Raw genomic sequence first — 16388 nt, forward strand, 5'->3', positions numbered from 1 at the left:
CTTGTCTCCAGTACTTCTCCTTTCTCCCTCTCTCCCTCTCTCCTTCCCTCAGTCTCTCCCTCCCTCCCTTTTTCCACTCCCTTCCCCCAGCCTCTGCTTCCTGACCAGCATGAGGCAAGCATCTCCTCTTCCACACATCCCTGTGCCTCACCACAGACCTACAAGCTATGGAGCCAGCACACCATGGACCAAACCCCTGAAACTGTCCACTAAAATAAACCTATCTTCCTTGGAAATTGTCTCTCTTTGGTGTTCTGTCACAGCAACAGAAGGCTGACCGACCTGCACCCTGAGACGTGTGGTCTTGTCAGCCTCACCTATACACAGCTGGTGTCTTGACCAAGCTCTCTGTCTAGGGTAACATTCTGAGGGGCACTCAAAAGCCAGACAAAAGAGCATGGTGCTGACCCAGGGAGTCCTTAGGTCATCAAAAGGAAGGTGGAGATGGGTACAGGCATCAGGAGCTGGTCAACAGTGAAACAAGGGAAGAGGGGAGGGGGGGTGCCAAGTAGCTGGGTCCCCTCCCTACCCTCCATGTGAATACCAAGTCTGACCCCTGCCCTGCCTTGTTACATCCTGTTCTTGTTTTAGTTTTTGTTGTTGTTGTTGTTGTTTTTCAGTCGTGGGGCCTGAACTCTGGGTCTGGGCACTATCCTTCAGCTCTTCAGCTCAAGGCTAGCACTCTACCACTTGAGTCACAGCACCACTTCCAGTTTTCTGGTGGTTACTAGAGACAAGAGTTTCTCGGACTTTCCTGCCTGAGCTGGCTTTGAACCATGATCCTCAGATCTCAGTCTCCTGAATAGCTAGGATTACAGGTGTGAGCCACCAGCGTCCAGCATTGTTTTAGTTATTTATATAACAACCACTTAGTGCCAAGCCCTATAAGTCATCAACTGTTCTGAGGACTTGATGGATATCCATCCATTCATTCAACCCTCCTAACTCCCTCTGACAGGGGCTATGGGAAAATCAAGGCACAAAGATCAAAGAACTTGCCCAAGATCACCAAAAAGCTTCTTCCATCAGTGCTTAGGTCTGCTTCACTCAGTATAACACATGCTAGATAACTGATGAATTGACTGAATCTACAAATGAACGAAAGGACAGCGTGGCTGACACCAAAGAGACCTTGGAACCCAGAGGAGTCCAAGACAGAGCAGAATCTGCTCTCTGCCTGGTCCTTCTGCATCAGACCTGGGGTCTCCCAGGACCCTGAACTTCAACGAGACTTCAGAGGATCCTAGACACACACACACACAACTCTTGCTGGGGTTTGTGGGAGCAGAGCCTCCTCTGCCTTCCTGTGACTTTCCCTGCCCCACCGCCAACCCCACCGTGCCTCTGTGGTTGGAAACTCCAATTAATTATGCCATGTAATTAGATAAGGAATATTCATTTTTCATTAATGATGGTAAACTCTTCTTCTGTGGTTGAGTTCCTTATGTTTTAATTAAGCAGGGCTCCTGAAAGCCGCGCGTCTGTTTTGCCAGTGCTCTCTTATAGTGAACAGTCACTTAGAATTTTAAGAAGTGAAAGATTCCTTCCCCAAGTTAATTACCTCAAAATTAGCTTAATCACAGCTCATTTAAACTTATCTAAACAACAGCGCAAGGAGTTCCAGGAAACAGAGGTTTTGACTTTGCTTGTTAGAGTAACAAAAAAAAAAGTTATAATAAGATTTAAAAAAAAAAAAGTCCCAGTTGATGGATGTCAAGGACCGGTAGCCTCATTGGCTGAAGCTCAGAGCTGAAATGTTCCCGGCAGACCAGGTTTATCCACAAACATTTGCATCTTCCAAGTTGGAGCCAGGGGTCAACTGTGGTTACCTGAGTTCCCGGGAGGTGGGGTCTGAGGTCCCATGTCGCCCCTTCCCCACACCTCTATTGGCTGCTCTTAGAACAAAGCTCCAGGCATCAGACTTTGTCTGCTCTCCCATCCCCAAACATCTTGGCTCCTTTGTGTGCTCCCTTAGGTCAGCTTGGACCTGGGTGTGCGCAGGCTACCTCTTCCTGCACCCCCAGAGGAGATCAGGGCACTGGAGAAGCTCAGGCTCCAGGAGGCAGTGCATGCCCTTTGCAACACACTGTAGCCATGGTGACACCCAGTGGGATACCTCACCCACTGTGGACACTGGGTGTACAAAGAAAAACCAAAATCAATGAGTGGCAACTGAGATGCAGAGCTGGGCTCCATGGAAAACTGCCAGATGTTAGGTCCTGAGTATCTTCCAGGGAAACCAGCCCAGCTGCCCCTAAAGGAAATTCACTTGTGCTTCACTCTGTTCCAGGCACTAAGATAAATCCTGTACATCCAAGGTCTAGTTTAATCCTCATAGCAGCTCAGCCACACAAAGGCACCATGATCCTATTAGGGGTGGGGAAACTGAGACACCCTGATTATGCTGGGAAAAACATGATAGGATTTAGCTGGGTATGGTGGCTCTTTCCTGTAATCCTAGCCACTAGTAGAACTGAGAGCTGGAGGATTCATTCAGGCCAGTGTAGGCAAAAAGTTCACAAGATTCCATTAACCAATAGCTGGACATGATGGCACACATCCATCATGCTAACTACCTGAGATATAAGTAGGAGGATCATGGTCTAGGCATGAGCTCAGATTAAAAAAAAAAAAAAGAAGGGGGGGACGTAACAATAGATCTCCTGCCCACCCGAAGTTCAAAATAATCTAGTACCTCCAAGGAACAAACCTCAAGATTTAAGGCCCGAGAGTCAGGTTCTCAGCCTCTCTAGGAAAGAGTTAGTTCATGACTGTGGGCAGGGGCTGCAGATCAGAGGGCAGCAGAAGGGAAAAGAAAGGAGACTGAGTCATTCGAGTCCTTCATTCTGTTGTAGACTAGGAAAAAAAAATGGGGTATTGGGCATTTCAGCTTTCCCGGTGGACACTACTCAACCCCACTCTGGTCTGCAACAATGAAGCTGGACATAGCCCTGCAGATACGCACCAGCCCACCAGGCAACAGGGACTGGGCAGGCCAGCAGAAGGCTGTGGCTGCCCTTCTATAGATCAGCCAGGACCCTCCTGAGTGGGAGGCTGGGAAATTATTTATCTGGCTCCCCTGTTCCACACAATTGGCTTTCCTTTGCCAGCTCCCTGTTGGGGCAGGAATGCTCAAAAACCTGGAAGGGAAGGCTTTTAAAAGCCATCATAAAAGGCTTCCAAAAATAAGAGGCTGCCTCCCTGGTGTCGAGATAAATAGCTCTGGCAGCCTGGCACTCCCTGTCCCTTCTGCTCAATCCCAGGTCACCCTGGCTCACCAAAGGACCCTGTGGCTCCTGGCAAGGGTCCAAAACTTTCCAGCCATTACCTGTCCCCTCCTCATCCCACCTTCCCCAGGAAAGGTGGCCCCACAGCTGAGATACCGTGTAATTCTGGCTGTCACTGCCCTAATTACACCCCACGGTCCTCCCGCAGCACCATGCGCCCCACATTGCCTGCATAATGGGGCCTTTTTTTTTTTCAGGGAAAAAAAAAAGATACTCTCCTTTTCACAGCTGCCTTTTGAAGGCGAACAATCTCACACAATGTCACTTAATGACAGCACTGCCTGGCTCTCCAGCAGCTCCCAGTCCCTTTCCCCTTCCCCTTCCCCCCCCCCTCAATAATCATCATAATTGTTATAATCACCCTAGAGTTAAGAGAAGGTGCTGGGACATATCCATCAATTACGAAGTGACCTGATAAAAGGTCAGGACAGTCTGTATGAGCAGGAGGCTACAGACACAAAACCACATATGAGCAAGCGCAGGAATGCGCAAGTGCAAGCGCACGTGCACATACAATTAGGGAAGCAGAGACAAAGACAGTTTGCTTCTGATATTCAGGACAAAGAGTGAAATCAGATCATCTGGCAGACCATAGGACTAGCTAAAACCTTCCCTCTTCCCTGGCCAACACAATATTGGGGTGGGGGAGGGCTACATCAGAGCAAGGATTGAAACTATAGGTATTAAGCCAGGTGTCTCAGAGCATGCCTGAAATCTCATTACTCAGGAGGTTGAGGCAGGAGGATCTTGTGCTCAAAGCCAGCCTGAGCTTCATTGAGAGAGAAAAAAATTAAGTTGGTGACTCCTGCCTGTAATCCTAGCTCCTCAGGAAGTTGAGATCTGAGGATCGTGGTTCAAAGTCAACCTAGGCAGGAAAGTCCATGAGCCTCTTACCTCCAATTAACCCAGCAAAAAGCTGGAAGAGGAGCTGTAGCACAAATGGTAGATGCTAGCCTTGAGCATAAAAGCTAAAAGGCAGTGCCTAGTCCCTGAGTTCAAGCCCTAGTATAAAATAACTTCAGTATAAAATAATTAATAATAATAATAATAACAAATAAAAGACTATGGGTATTAGAGTACCTGCTCAGCCCCTTTCTGGCTGCCTATTAAATCTCTCAGAACCTTATCATGTTTCTCTAAAAAATGGAATCACATTCCAACCACCACTAGAATCCAGTGTTGTGAGAATACTGTCTAAAATAATCTCTCTGGGTGAATCTCTATCCTAGGTATTCACTTGTTTCTTTCACAGGGTTTACAGCAACCTGAAATACACTGTGTATGTATAACACACGCATAGAGATATGGATATATAGATGTTATATATATTCCATGCCTACTTCTTTCCACATGGCTACCAAATCTGTGAAGACAACTTGGATCACATCTAGAACATGGGATGTTTACGCACAGGAACACCAGAGCCACACTTGCTGAGTTCCACCCTAATGTTGCCGTTTAGCTGTGACCTTGAGTAAATCATTCAACCTCTCTGAGTCTCACTTTGAGACATCTGCAAAATGAGAATTATAAGGACACCTGCCTTAAGGGTTGTTGTGGGAATATGTATTACGGTAACCTCCTTTGGGATACCTGAAATGATACATACTACCAAACCCTGTATATAACAGGAGTTTTCCCACGTGCTCTGAGCCAGAATTAATCTCTGCTTTGTTGCAGACGCCCAGGCTGGCCTTGAATGCAAGGCCACCTCAGCCTCCTGAATGCTGGGATTACAGGCAGGCCCCACTCTTAGCTCTTGCCTTTCTGTATTTTATTCCCCACTGCCTCCTGTCTCCTTTGCACAACTATTCTTGCTCTTTGGGGCCATTGGTAAGTAAAACAAGGATTGCTTGAACACAAAAGAGCACCATTTGAGATATTTGACTAGTGGAGGGTAGCACATACCAAGCAGAGTTGACTCATAACTAGGGCTGGAAGGAATGGGACAGATTAAAACTTCATATGTTGGGCTGGGAAGGTGGCTCAGTGGTGGAGCGCTTGCCTTGCATGCCTGAGGCCCTGGGTTCGATTCCTCAGCACCACATAAGCAGAAAAAAGCTGGAAGTGGCACTGTGGCTCAAGCGGTAGAGCACTCGCCTTGAGCTGAAGAGCTGAGGGACAGCGCCCAGGCCCAGAGTTCAGGTCCACGACCGGCAAAACAAAACAAAACAAAACTTCATATGTTACTCAGAACAGCACACAATTTGAAACTTATGAGCCCTCCATTGGAACATTCCCCTTGAATATTTTCAGATTATAGTCAAACTCAGGTAACTGAAACTGCAGATGGGGGGAGGAGAAAGGGGGCAGGCACTGTATAGAGAAAACTCTCAGAACGTTGCTGGCTTCCAGTAAGCACTCTGCCCAGCAGCTATAGCCTATCCAAAGCTCCAGTCGAGGCCCCAGAAACGCGTACACACAATCAGTATTTGTTGAGTGACTAACACGGGCAGGACTCTTAGCTCAGAGTTGAATGTATGGCAGGCACCCTAATCTTACCTTCATCACCATTATTGTAGATGTGACATGCATATGGCCCTCGCCCCTCCCCCCCCCTCCATGTCCTGCTGTTCAGATGAAGAGTTGAGGACAGGGATGGCTTGCCATCCAAGTCTCCCCTCCACTGCCAAAACACACACACACACACACACACACACACACACACACGCACGCGCGCGCACGCACGCACGCACGCACACACACACACACACACACACACGCACGCACGCATGCACACACACAGTTGGGCAGCTGGAGCCAAGCCTGTTCTCCAGGCTTCAGCGCTTCCCTTCTGCAGAGGTCCTGCCCACCTGAGCAGCTGGCTCCAGAGGTGTTTAATAAACACGTGTCCCTCCCGCAGACACCTTCCCGAGGCCTGCTGAAGCTCAGAGTCCAATCTGCTTTTGAAGTATGGGGGCCTCCTAGGAGCGGGTTGTGGCTTGGAGAGGCTGAGCCATCTGCCACCAGCCCGGGGCTGTCGGGAGGGAGGGAGCCAGCAAGGCACGGGAACAGGGTATGAAAGGCCTTTGGGCTCCCGCCATGCCAGGAGCTGTTGTCTCTCTAGCAGACCAGGGGTGGAAGGAAAGCTCAGCCCTGGCAGCCTGCCTTCCTTTCCCGCAGCCTCCTGCAGGGCCCGGCTGCCCCTGCACTTGCAGAAGGGGGTAAGGCCCTGGCCAGACCCTGGAAAGTTCGAGATAGGAGGGAGAAGGAGCAAGGAGAGCCAGAACTAGAACACAACAGGCCCCTCTAACCGAACTAACAAATCAGATAGAAGCAGATAAGGTCATGATCAGATCTTTAAACTGAGGTTGGAAGGGAGGGTAGGGGAAAAACAAAGGAGGAGGTAACAATATTTGATAGGAAATGTACTCATTACTTTGCTCACATAACTGTAACCCCTCTGTACAGTTTTTTTACAATAAAAAAAGTATAAAAATAAATAAATAAAATGAGGTTGGTACCATCACCTTCCTGCACTATGAATTTCAAAGAATTTTTTTCTTTGTGGTACTGGGACTTAGATCTGGGACCTGGAACAAGGTAGGCAGGTGATCTCTCCTGGGCTACACTCCAGCCCTTTTGTTGGTATTTTGTTTCTGAGACAGGATCTTGCTAAAGTGGCCCCAGCTGGCTTCACACTCTTCACACCCTTGATCCTCCCGCCTTTGCCTTCTCAGTAGCTGGGATTACACATATGCACCACTGTATCTGACCTACACTTTTTATTTGAAATGACACAAAAGTTACAGGAGTTACAAAGGCAGTATACATTATGGTTAGGATCAAGGACTCTGGAGCCTGGCAGCCTAGATTTAAATTCTGGCTTTCTGTGCCTAAGCTTCCTCTCCTTTTCTGATATATATATACATATATATATATGTATATATATATGATATACATATATATCAGAATACTTTTGCAAGTGACAACAAGGATTAAGACATAACATAAATCAAGTACTCAAAGAACCCTGCCACAGACTGAAAGTCCATTAAATGTTATTATGCTTTTGTTTCTATTTATTTGTTTGAGACAAGGTATTGCTATCTTGCTCAAGCTAGCCTTGAATCTGTGATCCTCCCGCCTCAGCCTCTGAAGTGCTGGGATTACAGGCATTAGCCACCACACTCAGATCATTATGTTTTGACATTAAAATGCCTGCTTTCTAAGTGTTTAGGTTACAAAGATGTAAATGAGTCCTTCAAAAGTGAACGTTCTCCCCTTTCTGATGCCCTAAGTCCCTACAGCTTTGTTTTTGGAACAGCCTACCCCACCCCATATGCAACAGGGAAGATTGAGGTCATTGTCCTGAACAAGACCAGCTCTACCACAACCCTGAGTCCAACACCAGGTGCCAGCCAATCATAGGTATGAGGATCTGGGGAAGGGCAAGGTGGTTTTCCTCACAGCCAGTCACTAAAAGAAGGGGCAGAAAGGCAAGAATCACACCCCCTCCAAGGCCAGCAAGGCCCTCACAAAAATAATCCAGTGGGGATGATCCAGTGTGGGAAGTGTTTCCCAAAGCAAAGCCGGGAGCCACAAGGAAGGAAAGAGGAGCCTAAGGCCCTCCCAGATGGAGTGAGGGAGGGGCTGCAGCAGGCACCAACTACAGCAGAAGCTGCTGGCTGGGGCACAGGCCACCTCAGCCTGCAGCTCAGCTCAGCTCTGGCTCTGCCTTCTGCCTTGGTGCCCCACCAGAGCAGGAGATGCAACCCAGGAGACTTGGCTCTGTCTTAAGTGCTAGGAAAATTCGTGCTTTAGAGTCACTCTTGGATTAGCACAGTAATTAGGCCCTCAGAAAAGGAAGACTGTCCGTATGAACTGCCACAGGGCTGCTTGCCTGCAATTGGGAACTGTTGATCATTGCCTGTCAGAGTGGGGTGCCGCTGCAGCTGGGGGCTCCGGCGGCATGTACAACCCTGTCCCCTCTGCCCCTCCCCACCGGCACAGGTGCAGGGTGGGATGCTGTACCCTGCAGGGGCAGAGTCCCTGCTAATACTTAGAACAGGTCCTCCTGAGACACTGAATGTTCTTCCTTGTAACTCGCTAAGCCAAGTTCACCATGGGGGGGGGGGGGGCCTGCAGGGGAGCAAGGAAGGGGTTCAAGAAAAAGATGGAACCAAGATGGGAAGACAGGCAGCGAGTGAGAGAGAGCAGCGATCCTGGAGGATGCCTGCTGCTGGGTTAGGTCAGGCTCTTCCCTGACCCGGGGCCCACCTCCAGGCAGTGCTCAGGATCCTTTCTGACTGAGTCACTTCAGGTAGGGGGTCTATCTATGCTGTTGTGTCAGCTCGCATGATTCCTGCTCTCTCTGGCACAATTCATCTTAAGTGCCATCATTAACTTACTAACCATGTGCACATCCGTATCTCGTGTGTCCCATTTTTAGGATCCAAATGTGAAGGAGAGGTGGAGGAGGGAGGTTCTTAAGCAACCCAAATGAATTCCTCAACCTCCCCCCAAACCCCACTGTGGCCTGCTCTTGCCTGATACTACATCTGAACAAAGTCTGGCAGCCAAAAGCAATTAAAAGGAGTCCCCGTCTTCCGTTGAATTTCTGAAGGCAGTATAAAAGGATCCACTTCCAACCTGTTTCCACTCTGCTCCTCTCCTTTCCCCAGAGCCTCAGAGCCATGTCTTGTCCAGGCCCCACCCCTCCTCCTCTTCTGCAGGAGTGGGCTGAGTGGGTCTTTCAGGCTTTCAGCTTTCTATTTTCCCTCCCTTTCCACAACAAAGGAGAACTCTGAGAGACGGGGCAGTCAGCCCCTCAGCCTCCCCCACCCCTTCAGTCCTGTCTCTGCTTGGTCTCCCAAGGCGTCTCACTGGAGTCCTAAGAAAGGCACAAAATGGCCTCTCCACTGGGTGGGGTGGCGGGGAGAGAGGAGCAGGATGCCCCAAGTCAGCTGTCTTGGTCTCACCCCTTTGATTACCATATGGGATCCATTTCCCATTATGGGGGCTCACAGAGGCCTGCCATTACCGCCTGGGGACTGATACCGACACTCCCCCCCCACTCCCCTCCATTTCACACCCTTTAATACACCAGCCGTCCTGACTTCTAGTGACGCTGGGCCCCACGCTTACTGCTGTTTACCCAAGATCAAGTCTCTTCAGTTCTGGGCCCTTCTTCTCTGCAGCCAACAGTCCACAGGTCCAGAAGGTTCCTCCTGGTCATCTCTGAGGACATCTTCATGTCTCATTGCCTTCCTGGGCTACAGCCTCTCACCAATACAGCTTCCTTCTAGAACCATCCACAGTCCTCCCTGTACCTGTCATTTCCATAGGTGCACAAGCCCGTGTGCACCCTGGCGCTCCAGTGAACACCTGTGTACACTGGAGATGGATCTTCCTTCTTCTAAGAGCACCACTTCCATTTTTCTCTTCCGGTGGCTCCCATTGCCCTGCGGAGACCTTGTGCCTCCCGTCATCGACACCCAAGGCTCCTCACAGCTTGTCCTCCATCTTCAGCCCCTAGACTCTGACTCCATCCTTCCATCCCGCCCGGCTCACTCACTGAAGCCTTTGCGTGGCTGGTCCACTCCAAGCTACCCAGAGGGCAGTTCAGGACCATGGATGACACCATGGTGCTCATTTCCTGCTTCTTATGTTTCTTCCTGCCTTCAGACTGGGTCCCATCACACCTGGAGAGCCACAAATAGCATGGGACTGGGGGTGGGGTTGCTGTTCTCCCTACTCCTGTGACAGACCACCCTTGCTGGCCCATCCTGATCATGTCCCTATTATTCCTGGTTGGCCTTGGATCATGTTGTTCAATTCCAGATACTACCTCTGCTGACCTCTCAGAATCTCCATGGTAATGTCAGGACCACATATATTGATTGGCTCTGCTCTCTAGGATACCTATATAACAATAAAGTCTATTTAAACCTCCAAAGAGTAAATAAACAAGTAAACAAAAAGCTCATGTACATGGTGTCTGTATGTGCAGATAGGTATGTGTATGTATGAAGTAAAAAACTATCAGCCAGGTATTGGTGGCCCATGCCTGTAATCTTGCCACTCAGCAATCTGAGATCTGAGAATTCTGGTTCAAAGCCAGCCCAGGCAGGAAAAGTCTATGAGACTTTTATCTCCAATTAACCACCAACAAGTCATAAGTGAAGCTGTGGCTCAAGTGATAGAATGCCAATCTTGAGCAAAAAAGCTAAGGGACAGTGCACAGGTCCTGGGTTCAAGCCCCAGTTTGACTCCCCACACACACACAAAATATAAGTACAGTTTTTATTTTTTATTTCTTTAGTGTTTGAATTTTTTATTGTATGTATCACTTTTGCTTTTTTTTCCTAAATAAAATAAAATAAAAGCAGAAAACTTCAGAGGGAGCCAAAAGATTCTGGGTCTGCCACTAACTCGGGTAGCTTTAGCCAAATTCTCACTTTAACTTCAGTTTCCTGTTCCATAAAAGGAGCAGCTTGCCCTCAGCAGTGGTTGCCAAGTCCCCAGGCAGCTGGATGGATGGTGGGCAGGGGGTGGGAGGAGATACTAGTTGCTGCTTGCAGCTCCTGGTCCCTGCATCGCCCTGAGCTGGCCATTTTCTCTCTTCTCCATTTACCATAGTAAACCTCAGTGCTAAGGCTTTGCATCTGGAAAGCAGCACAGTAAACACTGATGGAAACGACAAGTCAGATCTATAAAAAGGAAAGGCGTAGTGCATTCCTGGTGGGAAGAGAGAACGGTGCAGCCTCCGTGAAAATGGCTTGCGTGGTCCTCCAAAAGTCGTGACTCTGCAATTCCACCATGAGATACTTAACCCCAAAGAGATAAAAGACACAGACACAAATAAATACTTGTACACCAAAAGCAGCACCCTCCCCAATAGCCAGAAAGTGGAGAAAACCCACAGGCCCTCCAAAGCGTGAAGGGGCAAACAAAATGTGGTATAGACATACAAAGAGATACTGTTCAGCTGTAAACAAACAGGACATGAGGTACTGGTGCCCGCCACAACACAGATGAACCTTGATATCATTAGGTTAAGCCAGCCACAAAAGGTCACATCTCCATGACTTTGCTTCTATGAAATAACAGGACAGGCAGATCCATAGAGACACCAGGTGGGTTGGTGGATGGTTGCAGACTGGGAGCTGGGGTGAATGGGAGCAACAGACTGATGGTGGAGGAAGGGAGTCTTCTTTTGGAGTTATTGCAATGTCTAGAAGCAGATGGAGGCTATACCTACACAACTTTGTGAATGTACTAAATGTAGCACAAAATCATCAGCTATAAAACAGTTAAGTCTGTTACATAAATCCCACAGCAAACCATTTTTAAAAAGGAAGGCAGTCAGGTAATGGTGGAAGTTTAGATTGGACAGGGCTGGGTGGGCAGCAGGCTATGGAGAGACAGCTGGAAAGAGACCAGTGGGAGAAGGTTGGGAAGAGCAGGCCAGCAGGAGGACTAGAAGAGGCAGGGAGGGCTGGCCCACACGGTTTTGGTGTGGGAAAGGGGGGAGGGGAAGGGAGGTGCCAAAGGGGCCAATCAGCTTTGCCCAACATCAAAGAATCAAGGAGCAAGTGAGCAGAGAGCGCTAGGGCTTAGGAGTCAGGGACTTCTAACTCACAGCAAGCAAAGCTCTGCACATCCCTAGTATCTGAGCAGACTGTCTTAAAGCCATTAGCAAACTGCAAGGACTTAGTTGACTCTAGGCAAGACTAAATCACAGGTTACACCTAGCTGCTGATAAGGTCAGGGCAAGACCCCTCAAACATGGCCTTTTCCAGGTGCCTTCCTTCCCTGCAGGATCCCACTCCAGGATGGTAGTGGATCCCAGAGGCTTCCCAAGCACCAGAGACGATGAACACGTGTGTGAGGAGGCTCAGGAAGGAGGCAACGTTCCCCTGGCTGGGCCCCCACCACACAGATTGGCCCTCATTATAGATTAGACTCAATCAGGGAGCCTGGGCCCTCTGGGAGCAAGAGACAGCCACAGGGAGGTCAGAAAAGGCTTCTAGATCGACTCCAGAGGGAACCCTAGAACAACCCTCCTTGGAAAGAGTGAAGATGCCCCACAGAGAGAGAGGAGAGTCAAGTCTGTGGCTGGATTTACAGCAGGACAAGACAGGAGAAGTGGCTGGGGAGGGGGACACAGAAGTGCGGGCAGCGGAGCTCTGCAGCATGCACTGTCTGTGCAGGGTGGGTACTAAGCCTGAAAGGTGGACTGACCAGACGCCAGGAGTTCAAGGAAGGGACAGCTGGACTCGCAGCTAGCCTGGGCTGAGCTTCCCAGCCGTAGTGATTCGTGAACCTTGAAGTGGCATCTCTATCACCGCATCCTCTCCCCACCTGGCCCCTCACCCCTCCTGTCCCACCGGCAGGGAACGGGTGTGGAGGGTCTAACCTTGGCCATCAGCCCCGCCTGCAGATCCCACCCCTGCCTCTCACTCCCCGACGCCCACCTGCAGCAGCTCTCTGTCCTGTGCTTGGGGGTCTGCTCCTCCATGGGTGCCAGGTGCCCACACACATTTCTATAACCATCCGTTCTCCCCTTGCAGGAGAGAGCCCTCAGAGGACTTGCTCTCCACACTCCTGCCTGTCCTGCCAGCATCACCCAGCCAGAAGTGTGTGGGCAACGGAGATCCAGCCCACGCTCTGCAAACCACACGCCCTGCCTTGGTGCCAGCCTGTATCCTCCGCAGAGCCACTCTTTGATGATGTATCAACTCCAGCACAAGGAGCTATGGAGGTCCTAGCAGGTCCCAGGCCAGGACAGGGGGCATCACCGTGTGACCCCAGGTTAAAAATTTCACCTCTCTGAGCCTTTGTTTTCTCACCTACAAAACACAGTTGATAATAGCGCTCATCTTTTAGGAGTGTTGTGAAAATTAAAAGAAGTAATGTAGGAGGCTAAGATCTAAGGATCCTGGTTCAAAGCCAGCCCAGGCAGGAAAGTCCTTGAGACTCTTATCTCCAATTACCTACCAAAATAAACAGAGGTAGAGTTATGGCTCAACTGGTTGAGCACCAGCCTAGATGAAATAGCCAAGTGGGTGTATGAGGCCATAAGTTCAAGCCCAGTACAGACACAAAATAATAATAACGATAATTGATGATGATGATGAAATAATAATAATGTATTATGCTTTACAGAGTGTAGCTTCTAGTGTGTGCTCAGCATAGATTGTTATTACTAGTGTTACTTCAGCCCACCTTGACTTCTAAGCATTTGATTTCACTAAAATCCTAAGTTCTTATATCTAGAATAAGCTCTGTTTCACATAAAGAAACTGAGACTCAGAGAGGTTAAGAGACTCACACAGCTCCTAAGAGATAACACACATATTAGAAAAGGCAAACCTCTCACATGCTGTCTCTTCCAGTTTAACACCTTCTGAAAATCTTTCTCACCTGCCTACTCCTGGCTGTAGATGACACAGCTCTATTTGTCTCACTTCTTCATCTTGTGGGCGTGCAGAGGTGTGCTCGTGTTTGGATGTGCATGTGTGGGAACAGACAACAGTTTAAGGATGGCTGAGACTTGGTTGGGTGTGTTTCTGTGCACACTCAGATATGTACACCCACATCACATGGGTAATGAAACTCCCAGGTGAGTATGAATGAGCACCTGTGTGCAGGGGTATGTATGCCTGTAGGAAGATTCCGCTACGTTCATCCATGTAAACGTGCACAAAAGCGCTTGCTCCCCCGGTGTATAGGAAAACCATGGAAGGCAAAGCTGTGTCCTTCATTCTTGGTGTGCCTGGCACACAGCAGGCCTCCACGAACAAGAGTGGAGTAGAAGAGACTGAGGTGCAGGTCCCCTCAGAAGAGAAGACCTCTGACTCCTTGGTGGGTTCAGGGCTGAACTCAGCCATGCTGGAGGAGTGCGCCCTGAAGGCTCTCTCCACCCAGCTGGGCCATCCAGTGCCTTCCCTGAATCAGACTAAGTATCAGACAGCTGGCTGGAGCCCTCCCGGGAGGGGTGGAACAAGTGGGTGCCCAGAGACATCTCCCCAGCCTGAGGGTGGCTGCTTAAGCAGCAGTAAAAGAAACAAAAGATGAAATACATCATCCATCGGCAGCTGTAAAAAGAGCAAAATCGCCGAGCAGAAAGCCCTGCGCTATCCATCACCCGACTTCTCCACTTCAGCTGCTGGAGCAGGAGGGTTTTTAATGTCCTCCGATTCATTTGCATTCCCATAGCCACTCTTTTATAGTACCAGAGGTTGCCAAGACGATCTGAGTGTGTGTGTGTGTGTGTGTGTGTGTGTGTGTGTGTGTGTGTGTGTGTGTGTGTTAAAACAGTGATAAACCACCTCCACCAGGGAATAAAATTGATATTTTCTGGGTTGTTCTTTTTTTTTTTTTAAGAAGGAAAGGGAAAAGAAAAGTTTTCCAAAATAATGCATTCCATCTGTAGAATGACTAGGTAAAGTAAATGCTGCAGATGTATTGCCTCTATAAAACTGAGCAAACAGTTTGGCCCAAATGGGTTGTGGGCCGGGAGACAGTTTGTTCATTCTGCAGCTGAATTGAGACTTAAATCTCTGTGGTCACTGAAAGGAGCTTCAGAGGCAGATTGCATCTCAGAGGTGACCGGGACGAGTGACCCTGAATATGTTCATGGGGACAAGATCTCTGATCCTGACATGTGCTTTTAGGAAGCCCCCACTGGCTAGGCCAGTACGCAGTGGATGGTCTGGTAGAGTGTGCTTTGTATGGGCCTCCGACAATAATTGGGGTGATCCTCTTCCTCTTGTAACACTTGCCTGAGAACTTCTGCATAGTTGGCTGGCAGCCACATGCTAGAGGGTTGGAGGTTTAACTTCAAGGGTTCTGGGTTTGCGCAGCAAGTATAAGGACCTGGGTTCAATCCCCAGCTAAGAAAGAAAAAAAAGGAAAGAAAGAAAGACCTACATGCTTATACATCAGCAATTGCCCACCATCTCCTTACAATCCTGCTCAGACCTAGGGCAGAAGAGAGGCAGCAAGCCTTACCTAAGATCACCCGCCAAAAGAAGATCAAATAACCAGGTACTGGTGGCTCACACTTGTAACCCTAGGCTACTCAGGAGGCTGAGATTTGAGGGTTGCAGTGTAGGAGTCAACCTAGTCAGAGAATCCACGAGACTCTTCTCTCCAATTAACTACCAAAAAGCCAGATGCGAAGCAGTATCTTAAGTGGTAAAGCATTTAGCCTTGAGTATAAAAAGCTAAGAGACAGTTTCTAGTCCCTGAGTTCAGCCCCATACTGGCTAAATAAATAAATAAAATAACATGAAGTACCCCTTATATATAATGCCAAGTGAGAAGTTTCAGACTCTCTCTTGTCTGATTAGTGCTCATCATAGATATCTTCCCATAAAAAGAAAAGATAAGCCAGGCACCGGTAGCTCACACTTGTAATCCTAGCTACTGAGGAGGCTAAGATCTGAGGATCACGGTTCAAAGCCAGCCAGGGCAGAAAAGTCTGTGAGACTCTTATCTCCAATTAACCACTAGAAAACTTGAAGTGGCGCTGTGGCTCAAGCAGTAGAGTGCTCACCTTGCGCTGAAGAGTGCAAGGATAGCGCCCAAGCCCAGAGTTCAAGCTCCACAACTGAAAGAGAGAGAGAGAGAGAGAGAGAGAAAGAAAGAAAGAAAGGAAGGAAGGAAGGAAGGAAGGGAGAGAGGAAGGAAGGAAGGAAGAAAGAAAGAAAGAAGGAAGGAAGGAAAGAAAGAAAGAAAGAAAGAAAGAAAGAAAGAAAGAAAGAAAGGAAGGAAGGAAGGAAGGAAGGAAGGAAGGAAGGAAGAAAGAAAGAAAGAAAGAAAGAAAGAAAGAAAGAAAGAAAGAAAGAAAGAAAGAAAGAAAGAAAGAAAGAAAGAAAGAAAGAAAGAAAAAGAGAGAAGGAAAGAAAAGATAGTAGACAACTTCCAGATGCATTGGCCTGGCCAGCACCACAAAGATCCTTCTGCCTCCAAAATAGCTGCCCTGGCCCTATCACCCTATCCAATATCTCCACTAAGTCATGCTTATTGGTCAAAGCATAAAGGTATAGATAAGACTCAGTGACACTTTATTAGTAGAGGACAATGGCTCACAACTCTGCTTTTCCTTGGTCAGTTGCTCAAAATGTCTGTAGGGACTGCCACAAGAACAAG

Source organism: Dipodomys spectabilis, unplaced genomic scaffold, assembly GCF_019054845.1.
Source record: "Dipodomys spectabilis isolate Male_0828 unplaced genomic scaffold, ASM1905484v1 ptg000002l, whole genome shotgun sequence".
In the NCBI taxonomy this organism is placed as follows: Eukaryota; Metazoa; Chordata; class Mammalia; order Rodentia; family Heteromyidae; genus Dipodomys; species Dipodomys spectabilis.